The sequence below is a fragment of the Mustela putorius genome, unplaced genomic scaffold (assembly GCF_011764305.1).
Source record: "Mustela putorius furo isolate JIRA1106 unplaced genomic scaffold, ASM1176430v1.1 tig00003834_pilon_pilon_pilon, whole genome shotgun sequence".
NCBI classification, from domain to species: Eukaryota; Metazoa; Chordata; class Mammalia; order Carnivora; family Mustelidae; genus Mustela; species Mustela putorius.
The window spans coordinates 119,950,248-119,977,951 of record NW_025421987.1 but is presented as its reverse complement, the minus strand read 5'-3'; the positions used below and the strand labels follow the sequence as shown (position 1 = coordinate 119,977,951).

General features: G+C 39.6%; 1 long non-coding RNA gene across 1 annotated transcript in view; it reads right to left on the bottom strand.

Annotated features, from left to right (window-relative positions):
• Nucleotides 1–371: 371 nt before the first annotated feature.
• LOC123394480 overlaps nucleotides 372–27,704 on the bottom strand; it is a 343,240-nt gene continuing 315,907 nt past the window's right edge. Inside the window, exon 5 of the long non-coding RNA XR_006609255.1 lies at nucleotides 372–833. This is a non-coding gene — a long non-coding RNA (uncharacterized LOC123394480). The remainder of the gene's footprint in view (nucleotides 834–27,704) is intronic.

The window sequence follows — 27,704 nt, the reverse complement described above, 5'->3', positions numbered from 1 at the left end:
CATAGCCAAAACGGATGTTAAATCCGGCATTATTAGCAGCAATTCTTATAGCATCATCTTCTGACCCACTGTTCGCATTCTTTATCAAGTGGCCAGTTTCTTCAAGAACGCTGGTCATATCCGCTGACTATGCTTGGCATGGACATCTTATGAAATAGAGCAAAACACAACAAGGTTTCAAATGGACCAAATTCTAAAACGCACCATTTGTCTCTTTCAAATGATATTTCTGCAAGAGAACTAAAAGTACAATCCCAGACCCAGAGAAACCAAAACCCAGTAAAATGAAAACTCACCTTGGATGGGAACTATCCTGTATTCTCTGGTCCATTAAGCCAACCAACCGAGAGAAAAGAGCAAATTGCTGTGGTACTTACTTGCAGGGGATGGGGTACTGCATCCACTTGGAGGAGGGTGGCCATGCAGGCCATGGAGGGGAGGCAGGGAAAGTCCTCCGATGACTGGTGGGAAGAGTAATGGGTAGGGCGCGGCTGGGTAGTGAGTCATGTGTCCATTCACTGAGGGGACAGGACATGCGTGGCTACTGGTGGTCATGTTTCGGGCCTCACACGACGGAAGGTGCTCTGGGGCGGAAGCACATCACTTCAGGTCTTCAGCCAAAGTGAGGGAGGTAAACTCAGGGCCAGTGTTGAGTCTGAGGTGTCTTCTGGGCCAAAGGGAAAACAGTTCAACATATGACCTTGCTTCTTCTCAGCATGGTTTCTCCGCCTCTCATTTTGCTGTGTTGATTACAGGAAGGATGCGTTTTTTGCTCAGCTGCTCAGTTTAAGGCTGGGAAATGCTATCACTTTAAAGGTCCAGAGCTGCTAATTCTGTCAGGAAAAAAAAAAATGTGTATATATGTATATGGATATATAAATTTCACAAGTCAAAAATATTTTCTTGTTTATCAAGTTAGATGAAAAAGCTCAGGTATTAATCTAGGACTCCTAACTCCCTGCTGTTCCCTTATATTCACTACTTTTATTTTCTTAAATAGTAGTATAGCATAAAACTAATACACAATTTCAAAGTAGCCCTGACCATCCAATATTAAATAATCATGTCCCCCCTACTCCGGAGTAATCTTTCTTGATATTCCTTACTCAGCTTAAGCTTTCTCCATGGCAAAGAAATTTTTGTGAGAGTGTTTTTGCCTGTCTCCCTCAATTAGAATATGCTCACTAGAAGGGCAGAATTTTTCTGTTCTGCAAACCGCTGTGTTTTTAGCTCTTATAAGGGTACCAGGTAGGCCATTTGCTGAATGGATAAGTGTTTTTTCTTGCTTCTTTTAGAGAAAGTGATTGTTTTACGATGTTATAACCTAGGTGTTTCCAAAATGTTACATATTTTATCTGAACAAATTTGGGATTTCAACCCAGCCCTTTGGAATGAGATACCCAACAAGATAAATATAATTGTAGGCAAAAACTGTATCCTAATGAAAGGATCCCCCAGTAAAACAAAGTAAGAGACACAGCTAAAGATCAGTGAAATACCTGATATCTGTTTCTTATTGTCAACAGTATATATCTTTCTTGTAAGAACACCATCTTTGATCCATATAACAGCTTTGTCTATCTGTTCGATCATCTACCTGTCGAATCCTAACTTACCAGTCTATGCCAGGTACTAATGTAGGCACTACAGATACACAGTATGAAATGATGCTATTGTGGTTCCTGTCATCACAGAGTGTCTAGTTTTAACAGCTCCTGGTTATGGTCACGTTGTTAGAGAGGGTTAAATTGCTCTGCCCCTACAAAGGACATGCAAGGAAGGCTCAGCACCTAGGACTCCTTGAGACTAGGAATGGAAGAAGCCTGAAATGAATTCTAGGATGGGCTGGCTTCCCAGGCTCATTTTGGCCCCAATGACCAATACTCAGTGAAAGTCCCCAACTCTGGAAGCCCTGAATGTAAACCCATGTGACTCAAAACAAGAATCATATGGCCAGGCCAGCTCAGTGTCATTGTCAAGAGCATGATTCTTTTCTTTTTTTTTTTTAATGGATTCCATTTCTTTTTTTTTTTTTAATTGTTTTTTTAAATAAACATATAATGTATTTTTATCCCCAGGGGTACAGGTCTGTGAATCACTAGGTTTACACATTTCACAGCACTCATCATAGCACATACCCTCCCCAATGTCCATATCCCCACCACCCTCTCCTGTCCCCCACACCCCCGCAACCCTCAGTCTGTTTTTTGAGATTGAGTCTCTTGTGGTTTGTCTCCCTCCCAATCCCACCTTCTTTCATTTTTTCTTTTCCTACCCCCCAACCCCCCACATTGCATCTCCACTTCTTCATATCAAGGAAATCATATGATAGTTGTCTTTCTCCAATTGACTTAGTTCACTAAGCATAATACCCTCTAGTTCCATCCACGTTGTCGCAAATGGCAAGATTTCATTTCTTTTGATGGCTGCATAGTATTCCATTGTGTATATATACCACATCTTCTTTATCCATTCATCTGTTGATAGACATCTAGGTTCTTTCCATAATTGGGCTATTGTGGACATTGCTGCTATAAACATTCGGGTGCATGTGCCCCTTCGGAGCACCACGTTTGTATCTTTAGCATATATACCCAATAGTGCAATTGCTGGGTCATAGGGTAGCTCTATTTTCAGTTTTTTGAGAAACCTCCACATGGTTTTCCAGAGTGGTTGCACCAGCTTGCATTCCCACCAACAGTGTAGGAGGGCTCCCCTCCAAGAGCATGATTCTAGAGCCACACCACCTAGGTTCAAATCATGGCCCCACCCCACGGACAGTTATCTTACTTCTCAATATAGCAGTTTTTATTGTGAAATGGGCATAATAATAGAATTTACTTCAGAAGGTGGTTGTGAGCCCTAAGTGAGGAAATGAGGCAACACGAAGAGAAGCCAAGTGCCCGGTGCGGAGTCAACACCAAGTTAAAGTCATCTATTCACACGTGCGTTGTCTCATCAAATGATATGCTTCTGAGAATGAGCTCGCTGGAATAGACAAGAGGTTCTGGGGTCAGGGCAGGAGGAAATCACAGCACCATCATTTGAGGAAAATATCAGGACTAAAACTTTTGTTTTAGTCCTTGGAAGGAGCAAAGATGGGATCTGGGTACAGCTGAGAACAAAGACTCATGAAAGCTCACTGATTTCTCAATTCAAAGTCAGTCACTTTGATTCTGAACCCTAGAATTTTCTAATCCGTAATAGCTTCGTTTGTTTATTATGTGTCAGGCACTTCGTCTATGAGCTCTAAGCTCTAGCCCTTAGAGCCGTCCTGTAAGGCAGTTATTCTCCATATTTTCCAGGTGAGAAAACAGTCTCAGTGAGTTTAAATGACCGACCCGCAATGTCACAGAGTCAGCCTGTGGCTAAGTCAGAATCTGAACCTAGACCTGGCTGGTTCTACAGTCTCTCTGCTTTCCCCTGTACCATGCTGTGCCTTTATGTCACCGAGTGCTTGAGGTGCCCTTGCTGTACCCTACAGGAAGAAGTCCACAAGCTGTTGTGATGTGAGCGGCTGTCCTCACCTCGATGACATTCTCCCCAGGGCCTTGAGTCCCTGGCCTATTAATATTACAAATGCACGTCATCCACAGTGAGACCATATGGTCCCAGGTTCCCCAGAACTCTGCTGTCCCTTACAAAGGAGACCGTATTCCCTGTTAGCTTTTGTAACAAGCTTGCCCCCAAAGTGATGCCCCTCCCCAAATATCAATGTCCTTTTTACACTTTCAAACCACAACTTGTTTCTCTGATGAAAATAAAGTAAATGGACTATGAGAGGTGAACGTTTTCCCTGCTTTCTCCTCTAAAAAAATCACACACCATCCAATATATTTAACACTTTCATTTTGTAGTTTGTAGCAAATTAATTAGAAAATAAACAATACCATTTAGTATTTGGTGCATTTCCACTCAATTTGATTTTTAAATCACACACACAAAGCCCAGCATTGTTAAAAATGGTCTTTTCTATCTCCATTAGACAAACTACCTCATTAACTGGTGGAGCTGACAGTTCAGCAAACCCACCCCCGCAGGGCACAATTCTTAGAGTTTTAAAGCTGTTTGTTTGTTTTTACCAACCAGGGACTATTTCTACTCTCAATAATCCTTCATGTCTCTTTGCTTTCAAACACAGCAGAATTTCAGCATCCTGCCTGTCTGATTGAAAAGTCTGGTATCATGCCTAGGATCTTCAAGGGAAAAAAAAAAAAAAAAGAAAAGAAAAGAAAAAAAGAAAAAGAAAAGAAAGACGAAAAAGAAAACTTAAACTGATAATAGGGCAAAAGGGAAATAAAAATCGGTGGGTTGGGAAAATCCTGTTATGTTGCTGGAAAGTTGTTTGAACAGTCACTGGGTCTGTGTTCACATATGTGACTGATTAAGGCTATTTCTGGAATCAGAGAATTTCCTTTGTTTTAGGCTTCTCAAAAAAAAAAAAAAAAAAGATGGTTAGTGGTATTAGCAGTGCTTTTTTTCCCCTTCCATGCCTGATTTGAGTTTGGGCTCATTCAGGGTTCCTCTCTTTGCAACCTGAAGTGAAGCAAAGGGGAGTGGAGTAGAAGAGGGGAAGGAAGTGGGGACCAAGTCAGGAGGTCTTAGATCTCCACCCAGGAGACTGCCTGGGTGTCAATTTCATCATCTGCAAAAGGGGTCAAGGGAAGAGGAACGGGTTTTAAATCAAGTTTCTCAGACAGTGCTGTCCAGAAAACAAGTATCTTATGAGATATGAAATGGAAATATGGAAAATATTTAAGAGGAAATAAAAAAGAAGGGGTTTTTACATAACTGTATGCATAGTCGGTATTGTTCTGCAATAATCTGCCTTTGTAGTGGAAGGACAGGAGGTAGTAGGAGAGTTCTACCTACTAACCACTTAGATGAACAGTGCCAGGCAGTGACGGATCCTGGGAACTGTTAACATCTCTGCCTGCATCTGTGAGATATTATTTTAATAAAACCCAGTATATTTTCTCCAGTTTAATTTGTTCATGTTTTTGTTCCATTAAAAAGGCTTTTAAATTACATTTCAATTCATTGTCACATTTAATTTACCAGAGATCATTTCTGTATTTATTTTAGCTTCAATTTGCATGCAAGCTTCCAAACTTATACTTCTAAATATTTAACATTTGTTTTATAAACATGATACTTACACAGGATTAGAAAATTTAAAAAGTTCCCTTTAAACCAGTGGTTCTCAAAGCACTGTCCCTAAACCAGCTGTCTCACCATCATCTGGAAACTGGTTAGAAACAGATTCTCTATGCCTGAGAGAGAGTGAATCAGGGGTCTGAGGTAGCCCCAGCAACCCGTGTTCTAAGAAGCACTCTGGATGATTCTCGGCAGCTAACATTTGAGAACCTCTAGATGTGAGGTTGGCAGATTTCTTCTGTAATGGGCAAGAAAGTAAGTAATTTAGATTGCAGGCCATGTAGTCTCTGTCACAAATACTCCACTCTGTTTTTGTACCAATTTCTTGTGAGACAAAAGCAACCACAGACAATCCATAAACTAGTGGTCATGGCTGTAATCCAGTAAAATGTTATTTACAAAAATAGGCAGCCTGCTGAACCTGGTTCATGGACCATAGCTTGCTAACCTCTGCTTTAGATTAATAAAGAAAAACAACAGTCCACTTTCCCCATCCTTCAGCTCTCCTCCCTATAAGCAACTACTTGAAACTTTTAGTTGGGCTTTTTCCTATTACTTTGTACTTCTTGTTATGTGCTTAACCTATTTTTTCATAATTATATAACTTTTTTTTTTTACTATCTGTTGGTTTCTACTATAAATATGATTTAAGTCTCTTAAGTTATTGCTCACACATGCTAAATCCCCTTTTCTCTCTTATTTCCAACACAGTGTCATCACAATTAAAAAAATGAAAATCATTTACATTATATTTACCTAAATATGACTAGGTAAATATTGTTACAGCTGAGCCACAGGACATACTGCATTTACAGTTCTTATAAAAAAATTTTGTTTTTCCTGGAGTTAATAATTGCTTTGTTTATATAATTGGATTATTTTCCATCTATGAATAATTCTTCCCCAACTCCCTGACAATTTTGCCAGACATGTCATATGATATAGGAGTTCCACAATTGGAGACATTCCTCCTGCCCCAGGGCTGAATGTCTGCTTTCCTAGTCTCATGCACAGATGTCAAACCAAGATTCTCTATTATCACTTCTCTCTCTCTTTCTCTCTTTTTTTTAAAGCCCATTTCCTGGATCACATGCCTTTCTCTTTCTTGGTTTAATTATTCCTCTGGTGTTTTTTTTCCCATAAGATCTTTCTCAGAGATGGTGTGCAGGATGTAAGTTTTTTGAGATTTTGCATGCTTTAAAATATTTTTATGCTATACCCCACACTTGCTTGATAGTTTGGGTAGGTATAAAATTATGTATTGAAGTTAACTTTTTAAATTAGAGTTTTAAGTATGTTACACCACTTTTTCAAACTTTCTACATTGCTTTGGAAATTTTTAAAACTATTCCGATTTTGGATCCTTTGTGTGTGATATTTTTTTCATTTTTGCAAGACTTTATAGTCTTTTCTTTATCCCCAATGGATCCTTTTTTCTCCTACATTGTGCTAAGCATTTGGTAGAGTTCTTAAATCTGGTAACCCATATCCTTCTGTTGGGGAAAACTTGATTTTATACTTCCTTGATAATATCTTCCTCTGTATATATTCTTTGCTTCTGGAGATATTAGATACTGCATCTTCTGAATCGAGTCTCCATTTCTATTACATTTCTCTCATATTATAACTTTTCATCCATTTGTTCTACTCTTTGCAAGATAACCTCATCTTAATTTCTTATTACCCTTCTGAATTTCATATTTATGGTACTTTATTAACATCTAAGAGTTTTCTTGTTTTTTCATCTTTACACATTCTGGTTTTTGTCACAAACAGCTTATCTTTCTTTTAGGATATCAAGTAGTTTTTTTTTTTTTTTAATGTTTTACTCTACTTTCTATATTGACTCTTTCCCCCCCAGCCCCACTTTTCCATCTGTTGTTTTAATTTCTTTAATATTACATGCATTTCTCAATTGTATTTTCTGTCTACTACTAGGTCTGTCCATTTATATCTGAAAGGAGTAACTTATTGCAAGCTCTGTTTTCATAAGCAAATCTTGTCAAATGAATGAGTTTCATGAAAAATTGATCTAAGTGGGACATTTCTGTGGGAGACTCTGCAAATGTTAGATTTATGGGCTTTTTATTTGGGGCTTGAAAAGTAGCAGAATAAGCTTCCCCAAAATATGACTATAGGGACTGGGGACATGTCACCCTAAAATATGATTTGGTATTTTGATTACTTGAGTTGTAAGCACTTAAAAAACAGTAAAAGTAGAGAGAGGCATTTTCTTAACTCCCTTTATGCCCAAAGACCTATCCACCAAAAGGAACACAATTATAAACCCCCTCCATGGGAGTTTTATCAACCAGCCAAGATGGACTCTTATCACAGGAGAGGAAATTAGAAGTCATCTGCACACCCTGACAAACAGTGTCACAAGCTAACATACCTGTAGTCTATTCTAAGCACCCAATTAACTTTCTTAAAAATTAAGTTTAACTCTTGCCTTAGATACTGCCTACCCCACCTTCCCCTTTCCCTATCAAGATAGTATTTAATTCTGAATTTTAAGCCATCTCAGGGGGTTATTCATTTTTTTTTCTGGGTCTCTCCCATACATACATGAGGTATACATGTCAATAAATTTTTGTTGTTTTTCTTTACTTGATCTTTTATTACAGTGGTCTCAGCCAAGAACTCAGACGGATAGAGGAAAAATCATTTTTCCTCCCCTATAGGCTCTTTGGTAAATTCATGGAGAAATTCTCTAAGAGTCTATCCAGAATGGGGAAAAAAGGAAATGCCTTTTTGAAAAGACTTCTTGTAGATGAATGGAACAGTGAGGCTCAGGCTGCCCATGCACTCCCTATTAAATATGGAGCCTTTCACTTCTTCCACCTGTGTTCAGTCTCACACTGCCTCCTCACTCTACACTTATGCATGGTGTCCAGAATTCTAACCTCTCTAGTTTAATTGCTTTGAAGAGTAGACTTATCTTTCCTACCAGGGTTGGGTTACAGTAATCGCCAGAATGTAACAAACGGAGAAATGAATTTAACTACTCCTTGTTCAGAACTCCAAAGAATCTTCTCAGTCGCCACTTCCATCTTTCTGGATATCTGGTGCTTCCACTTTCTGGGACCATCCAAAATCCTACGTTTGCATCTCCTTGCTTCTCCTTTGCAACTCCGTCTTCAGGCACTTAACGTTCTGCTTTCTGCACTTCGCTAATTTACTCATTACTGCCCATCTACTTTTTGTCTTCAAGAAAATTTGTTGCCATTTCTTGCCTGCAATTAGCACCTCTCATGTTTTTCTTAGTTTTAATGATTTATACATTTTACATCCCCTTGCTATCATTTTAATAAAGATTTGGGAAGGAATAGGAAAAAATGCATGTTATTAATCCATTCACTAGAAATTCACTGAATTTTCTTTTATCATACATGATATTTCATGATAATTTTTATTGAAATATAATTAAGGTATAGTATCATATTAGTTTTAAGATACAATATATTGGTTTGACAATTCTATCCTCAGTGCTTACCATAGTAAGTATAGTTACCATCTGTCATCATACATTATTACAGTATTATTGACTATAATCCCTATGCTGTCCTTTTCATCCCTGTGACTTATTCATTTTATAACTTGAATTTTATTTTTATTTTATTTTATGATTTCATGCTTCTTAATCCCCTTTATCTATTTCGCCCATCTCTCTAGCTACCATCCCCCCGGCATTCACCAGTTTGTTCTATGTATTTAAGAGTCTGTCTTTTGTTTGTTTGGTCTCAATCTGAAATTGAACAAAAAAGGTGATGTTTGGACTCCTGGGTGGCTTGGTCGGTTAAGCATCTGCCTTTAGCTCAGGTCATGATCCTAGGGTCCTGGGATAGAGTCCTGCATGGGGCTCCCTGCTCAGCAGGGAGTCTGCTACTCCCTCTACCCCCTCCATCCTCATGATTTCTCTCTCTCTCTCTCTCTCTCATTCTCTTTCAAATAAATAAAATCTTTTTAAAAAGTGAGGTTTGCCTTGCCATCATGGACATGCCAAAGGGTATGTCTCAAAAGCCTCCTACTATTAAATAAAATAAAGATGGTATTTGGCCTGCCTTAGCATGCACCCGTATGCATACCAGATAATTAAAAATGTCATTTCATGTATTGATGTCTTATATGTGTTTTCTAGAAGACTCCAAGTTGTAGAGAGGACATTTGATGAGAGTCTGCCTTGAGACAAAGGAGCCAAACAGTTTAACCTGGTGAGAAGTATTAATTTTATATCATGCTGCCTTCAAGTGAAAACCAAGTGACAGAACAGAAAAGACTTCTGGAGGAAACACTGTATTCATTTCCTCTCATGGAAATTTTGTGATACCATGCTGATGTGGCTAACATAAAACACAAACAGAAGTGAATGAAAGATTGATTTTTAAATTTCTTGTGGTAGAGCACAGAAAACTCTTCTGTGTTTCTTCAGCTCCTTTAGAATTTGTTGTGGGAGATATTTTTGCTTCAACAGATACTATATGCATATCTCCTCTTCTTACAGTTTATTTTAGCTCAAACCTCCCTATTTATTTAAGGTATTGGTTCCAGGTAATGCCACTTAAAATTTTTCAAATACATTCAGCCAAATACCTGTTTTCAGCAAAAAATGCCAAACTCAGCACAAATTCTGTCAGTTTCTTGTGCTGCCGCTCTTGATAGAAAAGAAACATGGCTATAAAGAAGTCAGTTTTGCACGCCTGGTAGGTTTGCAGCCTTTCTTATACAGGCTGTTTTCATCGTAAATATTTCTGATAAAATTATGGTCAACTTAAGCCAAGGGGATGACACAATGGGTAACTTGAAACGCTTTACCACTCTTTAATTCAGAAATTAAAGAGAAGAGAGTCATTAAGAGAGAATAATGCCATCAAAGAGTCCCTCACACCACCAAGTGAGCAGAGTGAAAGCTGAATCACTCTTCTCCTTTAGAAGGAGGTCAACTGGCATATTGAAGACATATTTTTAAAAACATACACAAAATGTCCCTGCATCCTTTTTGGGCCATTTTTATGTGATTCCATCTGCTAAAGAAATACAAAGCAAAAATATGACTCAGAAAATGATGAGGAAATACACATACATTGGAAAGCAGAAAACTCTAAGATTTTAATTTCATAAACTATAGGAGCAGCAATGTATAGATGAATTTTTAGGGAGTCAACACTCAACCAACGTTGTCACATACACTAGCATTGCCAAATTCACCTCCTGAAGAACCAGCTTTCTCTTAAGGTCTTTTCACACAGATTCCAAAACATAAAAGTATAGAGTATGTATTGGAACAAACATCTGTTACTATCACGGCTTGTTTCTAAGAGAAGTGACAGCAGACAACTCCTTATACAATGGTGTCCATGCTTTGCATCATGGAATTCTGCCATAGCAAGCATGACGATTGCATTAGGATTTGGTTAAAGGGAAAATCAGCTATCTGTAGGCGGGTTAGTGGCCTATAAGGTAGCTTAGAAGATGTAGTCTGCCCAGTGGGAGTCTCTGCATTGAATGGTATCCTATTAGTCTTACTACTGATTGGCTTTGAATATCTAACACACAAAGACAGCCACAGGTAAAAGACTGGCATAGAAATGGAAAGATATACAGAAAAATAAGTTCATAGAAGCCATGAGACTGGAGAAACCAAGTGAGCAAGACATGGGAGACAGGAACACAGAACCAAAACACTGGTAGAAAAAGGGATGAATCAGGTCATAATAGCCATAACTGTGCCTCTAGGTTACCTTTAGTGTTAGGAACAGCATTCTGATTTTTTTGAGGCTCAAGTTTCACCTATTCAACCGATCTGTATTTTTCCTTCTCTTCTATGAAACAAACTCCCAAATTGTATTGCAAGAACTTAGCTCCCAGAAGAACCTTACCATCCCAGTACTTAACTCTCTCTCTTTTGGAAGGATAAAGTGTCCAGTCTTCAGATTACTAGGATAATGACCACTGATTTAATGTCAATCTACTTGTTAGGGATTAAGACTGACATAATGTTGTCAAGGAGGATTTGTAAGTATCCACTCACAAATGACATGGTGCTGGAAAATCACTAAGGAAAGAGACACATTTGAAGTCTCTGGAATCTTGCAGTTTGTAATAATATGGGGATCATAAAAACATATAGAGTATACTTTGCTACCAACAGGCTCAGTATGTTTACATATCTGTTGATATTTGAAAATAAATTAATCATTTTTTTAATAAAGGGAGAATTCATATAATAGAAGTTAAAGTCTTCAAAGTAGTGAATTTAAATAACCTGTGTTTAGTATTTAATAATATTTAAGTATTACAACATGGTTATAGATTTTGGGGGGTTTACCTACTCCAGAAAGTAAGGTTGAATTGAAAAAATATCTCTAACAAATTTATACAGTTGCCTTTACCACGTCAAAACAACAAGAGCAAGAATTTTCCAGGCACATTTGGGTTATCTAGATAGGTCACATAAATGAAATGGTCACACAGTTTTCACCTTAATAAATTGGGGTTGTCAGAGCTGCTGCAGAACATCTGGGCACTGTACCCATGCCCACCGTAGGTCCACTCAGGTTCTGACACAATGCTGGTTTCTTCACTCACATGGACCGGGTTAAAGACATTTCTTGTGATGACAAGCAATGTTTCAAATTACTGTTGCTGCCCAATATCCTATGGCCTGTGGGAGGTAAGCCCTCATTCTCATCAGGTTCTCAGCTGGGACAGGAGTTTTGGACTTGATCAAATTCCCCTATTCCCCAGTACCTTCTGGCTAAGGTGAAGATATTCTACCAATCTCCCTCTAGCTGCTTCTTCTCAAGAGCCAGATCTTATCCCTATGTCTCTAGGTTTTGTGTCTATGTCAATCTGGAATTATCACCACACAGCCCTGATCTGCCTCTGCCTGCAGTCCACACTTAATTCATACCAGGCCTTCTTGGAGAGGGATCAGTGTTCATTTTGGACATGGTGTGCCATACTGTTAGCATCTTTGAAAATAAGCTTTATGGCCAGACCTGTTATCACTGTCTGGGTTTTCTCCTTTCCCACATTCTTTGCATTCTGTGTTACGCGTACCTGCTGTGGTCCAAGACATCACAGCTATGTTCAATGGAATAGAGCTTTCAGTTGATTAAAAAAATAAAAATGGATTGGAAATATGCCTGTCTCGGATCCCCTCAGTTTCCAGTGGGCGGTGAGGTCCCGACAGTAGGAGAAGTGGAATAAAGCTAGAGTCCATGTGTTTTTCACGCATTAGAGAATCCTTTACACAACCATGGGCCATGCAACTATGTAGCATCATGTGGGAGAAGTTTAAGAAACACTTTAGAATTATGATACTGCAAAGAGAAGGTCACACCAAATAAGCAAAGACTTTTTATTTTCCAGGTGTAGAGGAATGCCTAATTTCTTTAAATTAGGGTTGACTAGGCTCTAAATCTTTCTACTACATGATAGTGGGAGGATTCAGTCTGTTGTTAAGATTTTCTCTCCCTTCCAGAGTTATAAAAAGGACCTGGGGTCTCATGCAACCAAAACATTCACAGTGGACTACAAGAAAAAAGACAGATAATGACACATGTTAGAATGTGTAGAATTTGAACCCTTCAGAATTGCTGGTGAGAATATTAAAATGGTGTGGATGCTTGGGAAAACAGTTTAACAGTTCCAGAAAGATGGATAAATGGATGGATGGATGGAAGGAAGGAAGGTAGGAAAGAAGGAAGGAGGGAAGGAAGGAAGGAATAAAGTTACACAGAGCTACTATATGACCTAGGAATTCCACCACTGAGTATATAAGGAAAGGGAAAACAAACCAAGCAAAAACTTATACATGAATATTCACAGCAGCATTATTTGTAATAGCCAAAAAGTAGAAAAAGCCCAAGTGACCACAAATTGATGAGTGGGTAAGCAATATGTGATTTATCTGTACAATGGAATATTATTTAGTTGTTAAGAGGAATTAAGTACTGACACATGCCACAACATACATGAGCCCTGAAGACATTATGCTAAGGGAAAGAGGCCACAGAAACCTTAAAAGGCCTTAGATCTGAAGGCTACATATGATAGGATTCTTTTTATATGAAATTTCCAGAATTTACAAATCCCTAGACAGAAATTTGGGAGAAGGAGGAGAGTGACTCTTAATGAGAATAAGGTTTCCTTTTCGGGTGATGAAAATACACTGAAAATAAGTAAGGATGACAGTGGCCTAATTTTGTGAATATACTAAGAACCACTGACTATACAACTTAAAAGGATGAATTTATGTTATGTAAATTATACCTTGATAATTACAAGAGAGAAGGAGCTCCACCAACCAACGGGGGACAGACTCAGTCCACACAGCTTCTACTGATATATTTCCAAAATCTGAGCCCAAATTAGCCTGTACATATGGCTTTATTGGCCTTGGTGTCCTGGGCGCAGGGTCCAGTTTTTCCATTTTCCCTGGAAAAGCCCTCATCTGCAGGGACTCTGCTAGGATCAGGCCTGGATCCTCACTATTCACAGGCCTCATGGACTCCTGCTCTCTACTCACCTTTAAGGAACATCTATTTACCTTCTCTCCCTCCTTACCTCTTCTGCATTTTCTTACATTCATAATTTTTTTTTTTTTAATATTCTTACCTACTTTTATTCTCCCTGGAAGGGATTTTGCCAACAAACCTGCATTTGTTCCTTAAAACACAGTCAACATTTCGAAAAAAATAAAAAAATGAAAACTAGCCCTACAAAAAGGTATTCCTGAAAGTATGTTCTAAGAAAAGTGGAAAGGCAAAAGGATGCAAGGGCATGATGAAAGTTACATTTTTGAGCTAGGGCAGACCATGAAGAAAGTGTGGAGGAGCAGAAACGCTATTGACTTACAGTTCTGCATTAATGTGAATAGGGTACCATTTCAATCCATTCAGGATGCCCTAACAAAATAACACAGACTGGGTGGCTCATAAACCACAGACACTTCTCACAGTTCTACAGACTGGAAGTCTAAGATCAAGGCACCAGGGTAGCCCTGCTCTGGTGAGAGCCCCCATGGTGGGCACATTCTCACTGTGTGCTCACATGTGGAAGGGGCAAGCTAGCCCTCTGGGTTCTCTTTCATAAGATCACTATTCCCAATCAGAAGGGCTCCACCATCATGACTTAATCATCCACTAAAGGCTTCAGGCTCTAACACCATTACCCTGAGGGTTATGATTTCGACATATGAATTTGCAGGACATTGAATCATTCAGACCACAGAAGACACATTAGCCTTCTGTGGTAGCTGAGCCAGCTCAGGTAGACTGAATAATGGTGCTCAAAGGTGTCCATGTCCCAATTTCTGAAACCCAGGAATGTTCTCTTATGTGGCCAAAAGAACTTTGCAGATGTGATTAAAATTAAGGATCCTGAAATGGGGAGATTATTCTGGATTCTCTGCGTTCCTCCAATATAATCAGAGGTCCTTACAAGATGAAGACCAAGGGAGGTGTGATTACAGAAGGGGTAGTATGATGACAGAAGCAGAATTTGGAGTGATATGCTTTGAAGGTAAAGGGGCTAAAAGCCAAGGAATATACTCAGCCCCTAGAAGCTGACAAAGGCAAAGAAACACATTCTCTCCTCAGAGCCAGGAGGAACTAACCCAGCTGACATTTTGACTTTGTCCCAGTGAAACTGATTGTGGACTTCTGACCACCAGAGCGGAAAGGCTAAATTTGTGTGGTTTTAAAACCACTAAGTCTGTGGTTATTTTTTAAAGTAGCAATAGGAAATGAATATATCAGTCCACTCTTAGCCTTCAAGGACACAAACCACAAACACTGACATAATACTTATCCTGAAACCAGTAGCCAGTTTTGCCAAAATATAATCTCCCACCCCATCCCATCCCCCCAACCCAGGGAAAAACCCAATATGTGGTGTTGGTCGGGGAGAAAACCGTAAGATTTTATTTATTTATTTGAGAGAGAAGCAGAGTGAGAGAGACCATCAGAGGGGAGATCTGAGGGAGAAGCAGACTCCCCATGGAGCTGGGAGTCTGATACAGGACTCGATCACAGGACTCTGGGATCAAGACCTGAGCTGAAGGCAGTTGCTTACCCAACTGAGCCACCCAGGTGCCCAGTCAGGGAGAAAATCTTGAAGATGCTCACCACTGGCTTCTAAAACTTCCTGAGACATTAAAGCAGAGGTGAAGCCAAGTGATGTTAGTTCTAAAGAAGACACAGGCTCGAAAAGAAGCCAAGGGTCAGAGTGGTACCAAGAGAAGAGGCAAGAGTGTGCTATCTTTGTGGCAACATACAACCATTCCTGAACAAGTGTATAAAATGTTTATTTAACTATTTTTGCCTTTTTGCTATGTCATGTGAAAACTGTACAAGGGTTTTTTTGTTTTGTTTTTTAAATCAGCAGCCTTTGAGCCTCCCTGAAAATTGCCAGGCTGTTCTATTTCTGTGAAAAATGCCAATGGAATTTTGATAGGTATTGCATCCAATCTGTAGACTGCTTTGGGTAGTACGGACTTTCAACAATAGGGATTCTTTCAGCCCATGAACATGGAATAGCTTTCCATTTATTTGTGTCTTCAGAAATCATATTTTTAAAGCAATTCCAAGGATAAAGAGTGGCCACCTTCCTAAACTATTGTTTGCTTCAAATTGAAAAGAAGAAGAATTTCAAAGTAATGAGGATCATTAGTAGCACTATTCAAATATGTCTATCACTTCTTTAAGGATCATCTTTGAAAGCCAATAGCACTCATTTGAATAGACAGCAGAGTTTATAAGGAACTGTAACATAGTAAGATCAGAATTCAAGCCTTTGGATTATTATATAAGAACACCTTAGAATAATTAACATTTTAATAATCACAGCATTCTGGTAACTGAAGCATGGGTTGGTTGAATGTATGGTATAAAGTGATGGTATGATCTTCCAGGTGGTATTATGGAAGCACATTCCCCAGAATAAGAGTAGGAGAAGAGAAATCTGTAAGAAAATATAGCAGTATTATCTTAACAGTTGGACTAGTAATGCATGCACTGTAATGTTTCTTAGTTGTTTATGTGTTGAGCAGGAAATCATGTTCAAAGCATTTAGCTTCAGTTGTGCAAATATCATATTATGGGATAAAATGACATTGATCAACTGTTACATTCTTTCAAAGTCAAAATACTCAAATTTTGGAAAAGTTATTAATTCAGAATGTGTCAAATTACAGACATTCTGGATAAACAGTCATCTGCTGTATTTGCTCTGGCATGTTTGATTTAAATTGGTGGGCACATTGCTTTGTCAATTCACACCTTACAAATAAAGCATCTCATTCTAGGTATCACATGATTACAAAGCTCCTGTTAGAGGCAAAGGATGAAGTCTCAGCTTCATTGAATCTCACTTTCCCGATTTATAAAATGGAAATGATAGCAGTAGTTCACAATTTTGTGACAAAGAACAAAGGAGTTAATGTACATAAAATGCTCAGAACTGTGCCTGGCACCTAGGAAGCCCTGGTTAGTTTTTCTTAACATTGTTGAGTCCTTAAAAATGGCTTGATACCTTTAAAATAAATATAAATAAAAATGGCTTTGATACCTTGATGAAGCCATTGATGCTCACAGGTAGCCAGAAAAAAAACAAAGCACTTTTCCTCCATATTTATTTTTAGCAAATTATCTATTATTTCCTGTATTTTCATCCATTCCTCTACTTAGATTGCATGCATGCTTAAAGACATATGCATACACCCAGATATTCTCTTTTAGAAGTCAAATTTTTTGACTTAAAAATCAATTTAGGAAATTTCTTAAGGAAATGACAAAATGTATACAGTCATATTTCCTACTGACTGTGGTTTTACAAGCTCCTGCCATCATTTCCAGCCAGACTGGCTCCAAGATTTCTGCTGTCCAGCTAGTCAGGAGGTGAACTCGAAGGCCTGCCACATTCTTAACTATTGTGTCACTCTTCCTTTACCCCATTCTTGTGAACACACAGCCTCTTCTCTACTCCTTCAACTCTATTTTCAGGAGGAAAAAAAAAAAAAGAAAAAATCAGCCTAAAAATTCTTCTGGGCCAAAACACCGCCTTGGGCATCCTATGCTGAGAGGGACTCAAAAACTCTGGCTGAAGCATTTTTTTTTTAATCTGTTGTAGGGATGGCAGCCTCTCCATTTAGACTCTGCACATATTTTTATAACGGTTTAATTTAATTCTCTCTTGTGTATGAGCACTTAAAAATCAAAATAAAAAATTAAGTGAGCACTCCAAACACTTTTTTTTTTTTTCCTCCAGTTGGTATAAGAAACTGTGATTGGAGTCTCTTAAAATGAAGGGAAATTAATAGTGAGAAAGCTCTCACTGGTGATGTGAATGAATGGCCACATTTCCGTGACATTTTACTGCATCCACTCAAACAGATGGGATTCCAGAGCTAACTGGCCTCTGTTGAGATGAATGAGATTCCACAACTATTAGCACATTGGCATAGAAAGGGGCCGGATTCAGTTGCAGAGGCATTCTTACAGAAACAAAGAGGATCACAAAGCTATCCTGTCTCCAGTGCCCATCAATGCAGACCCATTCGTTACTGAATCCCATTCATTCCGGTTAAAGCTACATGCAAGATCAGATGACACTGTTAAGGCACTGGATTGAAATCCTAAGGATCTGATCAGCTATTAACTACTGGTGCTGATGTGGCTAGTTTGGCTACAGAAGACCCAAGAGCACTCTCACAAGTGGTGAGGCAAGTCAAAAGAAAGGCCATGCAGAAAAAAATCAAACAGGCAGAGAAAAAGCAGACTCACTGATAAGCAAATGGAGGATGGCCTCTTGTGTTGGCAAAGGTCATCCAAGACATTGAAATTCAATGAAGGGGGTTTTAGGTTAAGGAAAACAGGCAAGCACCAGGGAATCTATCATGTAAAAAGGCTGGGGACCAATGCCCCCTTGTCTATTGAAAGAAGCCAGCATGGGGTATGCTTTGCAGATGGACTGGGGCAGAGCATGGGCTGCAGAGCACATCTGGCACACAGGTGTATGGTCTTGTGTTCCTAAACCCAGACATCAACAGTCATGTGCAGAGAGTCCTATTGCTATTTTGGGTAGAAACAAGAGGAATTATAGCTCAGAGATCACAATGCTTTAAAAAAAAAAAAAGCCACAATGTATGGGTCCCTGCCAAAACATTCTTTCTCTAGCAGATTATATTTTTAATCTACCTACTTAATTAACTAGCTCCTCAGTGGATCAAATTATATTAGTGAGTTAGAGTAATATTGCCACTGGAGGAGCCATTTAATTCTGGCAACTCTAAAGCAAATTATTTCATAAATGGGTAGTTTATTCAATTCAGTTCAGTTCCAATTCAATTCTGAGCCCCTTTCTTGACCAAAGCACGGAGCTAGACCTGTAGGGGAACAGAGCGAGAGAGGAGAGGTCTCTGCCCACCATCTAAGGAGGGAATGCTGACTGCCACATGAATTACAGTGACGTACTGCAAATAAAGCATATGTGTGCTAGGGGTGTGGAGGGAGGGTAGAGCGGCCCAGAGAAAGGAAGGCTTATTTTCATGTTCAGGAAATCAGAAAAGACCTGATGGAACAGACAGCATAGAAGATGAATATTGAAAGACACAAGAAGGGTTTCAGCAGGTAGAGATTAGGGAAAACAGATCTATTCGGGGAGTAACATTAGCCCAGGTTAGGCAGAGAGGCAAGAGAGTGATATCAGTCTAAACCAAAAGATGGCCATGAGAATGGATGAGAGGGGATGGACAGGAGAGTAGGATCATTTAACAAGTGGTTGAATGAACTGGGTGAGTTTCGTGAACGCTTCACCCTACACTGGATGCTCGGACACAAAGCCAAAAAAACATACCCATGCCACACCCTCTACTCCCAAGGTAGCTCACATCTTGGTGGGGAACAAGGCAACCTTTCTATTGCATGCTTTGGTGGAAGTATGTGTCTAATATTACGGAAGTGCAGAAGGTGAATACCTAAAGCCAACCAAAGGCTGGTGGGAGAAGGGCGACAGCTGAACCGGAAGAAGGGCCTTCTACACAGAGAAAATGCAGGGAATCGGCCAGGGAAGAGTGCCAGATCAGACTGGCAAGGAAGGGACTAGATGGAGAAAGACCCCGAATGCACTGTTATGAAGAATAGGTCTGTCCTGCTGATGGTAATGGCCAGTGAATCATTTATTAGCGGGTTGAAAGTAGGAGAGCAATGTTTATCAGATTTGTGTTTTACAAAGCCAACTTTGGCAGCTGGGTGGAGACTGTGCTCATGGCAAAGGCTGGGGGCTGGAAAATGAGACAAGAGACTATTGCAATGGTCCCACTGAGAGAGCCTGAGACTTTGGTCCATGGCTGTGATTAATTCCAAGGATATTAATAAGGTAGCATGGGTAGAATATGACATGGATTGGACACATGACATTATAGGGGAGCAAAGAATCAAGGATCTCTCCGAAATTTTGGTTTTAGAAACTAAACAAATGATGGTGCCTTTCATCAGGACAGGGAACAGAGAAGGAACAACAAGTTTCAAGGAAGAACGAATGCAGTTCTGGATGAAGTAATTTCAAGGGCCTGTGGGGCATGCTAGCAGACATGCTCATTAGCACAAACTGATGTTGAAACAAGTCAAAATGTAGAAGGAAAAAAAATCAAGGTATCTCTAATTGTGTACCCCAACATAGCTGGCTCTTTGAAAATCAGTCTGATTACAGAAGAGAGTAATTTAGAATGAACATGATAAAAGCAAAAAACATAAAAAAGATAAAGCCTCAAATTGAAAAGAATTTCATGTTGTTTGGGTTCTTTGCATTCTTTTAGCTATCTCTGCAGACAAAATGGTCTTCAGAAGGCTCGCTCAGGAGATGTCAACAGGTTCCGAGCTCTAATTTGCCGGGTTCTTGATGTAACAGCAAACACTTAGTGAGTAGCTGCTCTGTACAATACCGGGTAGAGTGAGGAATACCAAAACAGACATGGCCTTGCCATTCAGAGCAGGATATCACCCCTGTGGACACTCAGACATGGAAGTGAGTGGCCACAACACTCAATAAATCCTACTGGGAGATAAGGAATGAAAAAAGTACTTCTGGAGTTTAGGGCAGGGTGGGCAGGAGACAGAGTCAAAGGAACAGTGGGTGACAATACAAAGCAAGTCCTTATTCCATTTTTGGTATTTTTTTCCACCATAGATTTCTTGCATTAATTAAAAAAATTTTTTTTCATTAAAATATTAGCTTGATGGCTGAATTTTTTCACATGTTCTTACATTATGTGCTAAGGTGAATGCTCTAGAGACTTGGATCATCCCAATCTTGGCTCAGGAAAAGTTTCAGATTTTAGATGAGGCAGACAAACAACTAGGATTCATTGTGGCCAAACTGTGACTTGCCACTCCTAAATTACTTGAGCGTCTGAATTATTCTTTACTTTTCTCTAGCGTAGACCAGCTTCCTCAAAACAATTTAACCAATAGCAGTGATTAGCTACTTTCCTTTGGGGCAAATCCTCTAGAGTGAATTAGCAGGAGACAGATGATACTGTTAATTAGCTCAGATTTTGCATTTTTTGTTTGCATTTTGGGTCATTTCCAACTTAACATAAGTATATATTTTGATTTCCATTAAGACTATTCTCTCCTCCCGTAGCCCAACAGGTCTATGCATTTTAGAGTCCAACAAAAATATTTTAAACATCAAAAGAAAATCGGAGTTTGCAGACTCCTCCATGACACCCTAAGCTCCCCGGGGAGAGGAGTTCTTTCCAGAAGGTTCTCTGCTATATCCTCAGTGCCTAGGACTGTCCACATCACAGTGAATACTTAATATACACTTGCCCGAGTGTTATAAGATAGGAGATTCTTTGGAACCACAGTAGTAGCCACTTACCAAAACAAGTTAGAAGACATTCACATTGTTTAATTATAGCCATATATTCTTATTACTGTTGGATATCGACCCAGTGCCCACAAAAATTCAAGGCATGACTTTTCCAACCCAACTTCACTGAACTGGCAGCTTCTGATCAGTCTTCAGTAACAGCAGAGGTTACACAAATCGATTTGAGTCAGGGTACTTTATACCAATTCTCCACGAAGAAATTATCTCTGAATGTTCTTAGTAGCGAATGAAATCTTGAGCCACATTTTGGTGGTTCATTAGCAACACTTTGATGACTAATGTTATTTGGAAATGTCTCATTAAGAGTCTGGGAATGATCAGCACCACACAAAACAAGTCTCTGTTTGTGCCTGCGTGTATAATTGCCGTACACATGTCCTGGTAAAGGCGAATTCAGGATCCCTCTCCTCCCCCTCGCACACGCAGACATATGTACGTACGTGCACATGCTTTGTGTCCATTATTTGAATGGCTTGTAGTAGTTAGGCAAGTAGTGAAGAATTCCATGAAAGTAGTAATGAATGACACCCAGGAACAGATTCAAAATTCTGTGTACTTCTGCCCTGGGAAATTTTACTCCTTCTCTCTTCTCAAATGGTTGGTCACGGTTCCATTCAAAATTGTGTGTGGAAAAAGCTCCTGTCTAGTACTAGAGCTTACGTATTTTTAGAAGCTTTGGCTATTCTTGGGACGTGTCATCCAGCTAGTAGCCCCACCTGACCTTATTTAGTTTATGAATTCTGATGAGCACATAGGTCAAAGTGTTACTGCTCTAAGTAGCATTTTAAGTGATATTAATATATTCCCATAAAAAGTTAGCTGCCAAGACCCATAACTATAGACTTCAGAGTATAGAGACGATGTAGAATCTTGTACTATTACATGTAGTTTTACTGTTCCAGGCTGGTAGGTATTTCTCTCTTTCTCTCTCGTGCGTGTGTGTGTGTGTGTGTGTGTGTAAATAGGAGTGTGGAGTTACATATTTGTTTCCTTCCCCAGGTACAGTGTTTAATTCTATCCAATAAATTACAGTTTAGTTCTTCTCACTTTTAGCTCCATATAAATCAAAGACAGAGTCAATGATTATTTTCCCCTCAGTCACTTTATTCTTGTAATGAAATAAAATCTCTTTGGACCTAGGAGGAACAAAAGGTACCAGATACAAATCGACTTTAAAATATAGTATTCTATACCAACGTAGAAATATGCTAACCAGGTTTGCTGTTTAAAAAGGCAAGATCTTTATCTGAAAATATTTTATCCTAAAATAAAAAGATAAGTGAGTTGAAAGCAAAAACGATTTGAAATCAGAGGGAAAACCAGTTCTATAGACATCCACGTCTAGAGAGTATTTAAACTCTTTCACTTTATAAACTTCAACGGGGGATGTGATTTCTGGTGTTCTGGCTTATAGAATCACTTGGGAATGAATAATTCATAGGCTTTTTACCAAGTCTCAAGTGTAAATCAGTCAAATATAGCAACATGATATTCATGCTGAATTTTTAAGTACTTAAAACATTTAGATGGAAACTTTCTTTAAGACAGCGGGAGGAAGAATGTCATTTTCCCTCTGCTCACGTTGCCCGGGCATATTTGCATTATGTACTTTAAAATATCTATACAAGAGGATTTAATTAAACAATAAACCAGTTACAGTGGCAGAAGTGAAGAAAAGAAAAGCAACAAAAAACTTTCTCTGTTATGTTTTTTTTATTAACATACTGATGTGAAACAGAAAAAGCAATCTAATAACAAACATTCCTTTGAGACATGTTCTGGGAGCAAAAGGACATCCACTTATTGTTCTGCCCATCCGATTGGTCCATATATGGCAATAAAGGTACAATAGACGGAAACAGGAAACAGACTGGCACATCTGTAGTATCTTATTAGCAGCTAATGGATATCTGAGAAGAACACGCATATAATGCGGAATCGTCGGGACCAATCTCCTAAGCAATCACTCTTAATTAGTGGGTTCTGTTTATAGATTCAACTTAGTGTACCCTTATGTATCAAAGAGATGGAGGCAGCTGGAGAAAAAGAAATGAAGCTCTTAAGAGAAAAGTACTACAAGATGTTGGAGGATTTCTCTTTGATGAAGTGAAACTTAATTTCTTGCCTTTCCCTGCCTGGCATAAAAGGGGCTTTCTCCTCTGCGAAGGGTTAAAGAAAGGGTGGGGGAAAAAAATGTCCAAAGCTGCCTAGGTGTTAAAGTTTTGCTTCTTATTTGCCTTAGGAGAATGTAAAAAAAGTGAGTGAAAACAAAATAATCATGCAGGACAAAATGCTCCCTCAAACTGTAACTGTGAACATTTCCAGGAGGGTCCAACCACCCCCCCCAGCCAAATCAACATTTCTGAGATGCAGCACCTGCATTTTGTGTCTGCCAAATTGGAAGCCATGGGGCAAAATGGGTGATGTGACCAGCTGTATCTCCATAAAAGAGAAAACACAAAATGTTTTTTCCCGGCCAACCTATTCAAAAGAGATCTGAGTATGTACACAGAGCCTCTGAGCCAATTGCCCACTGTCGGCTAATGGGAAAATATGTAGATCAGTGCCCTACCCAACACATACCAGTGTACCCGCCTTTAAAAAAAAAAAAAAAAAAAAAGGACGGAAATTCCTTCTGGGTAGTGGATGTTCTCTTTGTACATTGCTTGTTCCCACGTAAACAGCTGTAGAGGCATCTATCTTAGAGAGTGCCGCCACCAGGGTCCTGTCTCTTGTGTTAGTCTTAAACCACTAGAAGGCTTGAGTCTTTAAGAATTTCTCATTATTTTTGTAACATACAATTCTGTTCGCATGAAAGTCAGAGAAGTTCTTTCCTGCTCTTGTGGAATTCTGTTTTAAAAGATCATTTTGAATGTACAAGCAGTGCACTAATGTACAATCTGTGAGTGTTTTATCCAACGGTTATACTCCGTGCTTGTGTAAGGAAACAGCGCTGGGCGTCTTAGGAAGGTAAAGGAGAAAACTTCTAACTCGTCCAGAGTTTCCCGCAAGTCAGGATGGGCATGATTGCTTTGCATCTGTCTTTCTGAATGTCCAGGGGTCTGTACATGAACCTCTCCCTACCCAAAGTATCTAAGCCAAGGGAAATAAAAAACTTGGCTTCTCCCCCTGTGTTTAGTGTCCAGAGAATAGGCTGAGCGGTGCCAGCTCCAGGCACGGGGCTCTAACGCAGGGGCTCTGAGAATTGGTGCTCCCGGCAAGTGGGGCTACAGACAGGAGCTGTTCTTTCCTGGGGAGGCCCCTCTTCTTCCTGAAACCAGTTCCAGAATTGCCCTTCTGTCAGATGAACCAGCCTCTTTGTCAAGTGTTTGCGTTTACCCACTAGGTGATCACTTTTTCAGATCGAACATTTAAGATGCCTTGCAAACGGTTTTCATGCTGATGAATATGGGTGAGGCTGTTATAATGAAGTTTACAAACAGCCGGCTTTTGATAACCTGCTCATTCAAGGCCTAGAGCAGACTTGTAGACAAAGAATGACATATGCAAATGAGCCCCTCTTCATAGGAGTGAGAGGAGATTGCACGGTACACGCATTAATTCATGCACAGTTAAACTATATGGACTGTGGATGTGGGAGGTAAGTGGGACAAAGAGACAATCAATTTGAATACTAGATGGTGATTGTCTTCCCTCTTTTGAGTTTGCGTTCCAGCGCAAGTGTGAAAAGGGGGCCTTAAATGTCAATGTGTTCCCTTGGCCTATTTTCCTAGGCAGCTTTAATGGCATGTGTATGAACATCATCCCACTTGGCAGATCATAGAAATGGCTCAGGGAAGCAACTTGTCCATAGTCAAACTTTCCCGTGACATGGCAGCCAGCATACATGCTCTTTAGTATACACCGTATATTAAAATCACTGTATAGGATTCTGTAGCTTATACACAGACACACATGCATTACTATGTGGGACTATAGATGTCAAACTACACATTAACGGTCTTTATGAATGGTTTAATTTTCTAGGGTAATTTGGACAATACTCAATTGTCAACAGAGGCATTTTTCTTCGATTTTAGAACTTATTCCTGGGGAAGATTTGACACAATGCCACCATATGTATTACCTACATACTAAATCATCATCCCTCCCCACCCCTCCTGTCTCCCTCCTCTCCTCTCTTCCAAAGGTATTCAAGTGGCAATTAATTCTTCTTCCCTGCTCAAGAGCATCTGGATGAAGTCCAGAGAGAGGTAATGGGATGGCCACATTACTAGATGGTTTTCAGTCCATCTCCATTGCATTTTAGAATAAAACTAATTCTTCACTCCCATCTTGTACTTTTCTCCTGCTCAGAGACTACAAAGATAGACCAGACATGGAGAGGAATGTTTGAAATGAGCTGTGATGGAGATAAAATAGAAAAGAAAGAGAGGAAATAGCTCACAGCCCCTTACTTTCAGAGGCTAAGCTGTGGTAAGCCAGACATCCAAGCTGTGGTTTTAAAAAGGGTAAAGGAATAACTGGCAATTACTTCATAGGGAAAAGAGTCTGGGATTACTATTTTCACATATAATCATTTCAATCAATCCTTTTGGTAATGCTGAGAGCCAATGAATTATTATCCATACTTCATACATGAAGAACCTGAGGCTCAGAGGAATTATAGTATGCTCAAGATAGCAAAGGTTGAAAGTTTTTTTTTTTTTTAAAGATTTTATTTATTTATTTGACAGACAGAGATCACAAGTAGGCAGAGAGGCAGGCAGAGAGAGAGAGAGAGAGAGGGAAGCAGGCTTCCTGCGGAGCAGGGAGCCCGACGTGGGGCTCGATCCCAGGACCCTGAGATCATGACCTGAGCCGAAGGCAGCCGCCCAAACCACTGAGCCACCCAGGCGCCCCCAAAGGTTGAAAGTTTTTAAACAGGGTCTGAACCTGTATTATCCACTGCACTGGCTGCTTTCCTGAAAGAAAAGTCATGGTCATTACTTAGTAATTAGTGATTATCACAGTGTATGTACATTGTAGAAATGGCCCTTGTTGAAAGTTAAACTAAAGGAAGGTCCAGCATTTGGGAGGGCCAGGTCTCATAGGTCCAACCTCACCAATTCAGTAGGATCTACCAACCCGATAATTTTAGAAGGCATCAAAGTTATCATTTGTAAGGGGCGCCTCAGTGTGTGGCTCAGTGGGTTAAGCTACTGAACGGCTCAGGTCATGATCTCAGGGTCCTGGGATTGAGTCCCGCATCGGGCTCTCTGCTCAGCAGGGAGCCTGCTTCCCTCTCTCTCTGCCTGCCTCTCAGTCTACTTGTGATTTCTCTCTGTCAAATAAATAACTAAAATCTTTTAAAAAAAAGTTATCATTTGTAAAAGCATCTAAAAACTATTTTTGAAAAGTAACTGCCACGTTAGTCAACAGTTAGTCAAAAACTACCTTTTCTTTTCAAATTCCCACCCAAGATTAATGGAAACATCTTGCCTCTGGTCAGGGCAATTTGTGTCTTCAAATTTGTCAGCAAAGGGCCTTCATGGCTGGCTCATTCATAAGGCTTCCGTCAATATATGAGGGTGTTAATGCCTCTTAAACACTGCGCTCTCCATAAGAGAGAACGAGGTAGCTTGCATACCCCAGTTAGGAATTCTTTTGGCTGCATGTAACAGAATTTCTGAGTGGTCAAAGCAGTAAAAGTGCTTGACTTTGTTATATACACAACAGTCCGGAGACAAGTCAAACCAGAAAAGGAGTGCAGCTCAAGGAAATCCTAAAAGATCTCAGATCCCCCTATTTCCTTTCTACTTTCACGAACATGTTCACTTTCTGCCTCAAGGTCAGAGATGGTCTCCACAGTCAATGCAGAAAGAAGAGAGAGTGTAAAAAGGTAAGCATATCTTTTACTAGGATAACCAGAGATTTCTCAAAAGGCTCTGAAGATTTCTGCTTAAGTCTCATTGGGTGGAAGCTTGCAGGGGAGGAAGCTGAGACGCTGAGTAGCTTTCTAGCCTCTTTAGTGGAAGCCATATTGGAGAAAGGGGTAAAATTAGCGATGGGCGGTATGTGCCTCACTGATGTCCTGATTTGAAAAGAGTAATTTGTTTCAGACTATTAATGTCACATGTTCTGTTGGTACAGATTTCAACATACATGTTACCCTATTTCTATAGGACAAGAATTTTCAAAGCCTGATATAATGTCTCATCCATACTTTCTGTATTTTTTTCAACTTCGGATGAGAGGCAAGAAATAACCAAACAGGGCTGATTTCATACTAACTGTGTTTTCCAATGACCTCCTTTGCTGCTCATAGAATGCCTGGTTATTCCACAGCCTACAGTTACTATGACTTACACAGAAATGTTAGGTCTCCTATTAATTTCTGTGTATCCTCCATACCCAAGATGAAATGGAAAGACTTTTTGGCCTCAAACCATTTCTCTATTTGGTACAGTAACCATTTTTCTTTAGTATAAAACTGGGACTCTTGTTCTGGAAATAAGACCTATTACTGCAACTCAATTCCCAGGAAAATCCACATCATACAGTGGTCGTACTTACTAGACCTGAACAAACTTCAAAACTCCTACTTCAGAACTCCTTTGGCCCAAAATGTGGCCATGTCCCAATGGACTGACCCGACATGGATTGTCTACCATAGGTGTTGCTAAGAAGCTACAGGGCAGGTAATA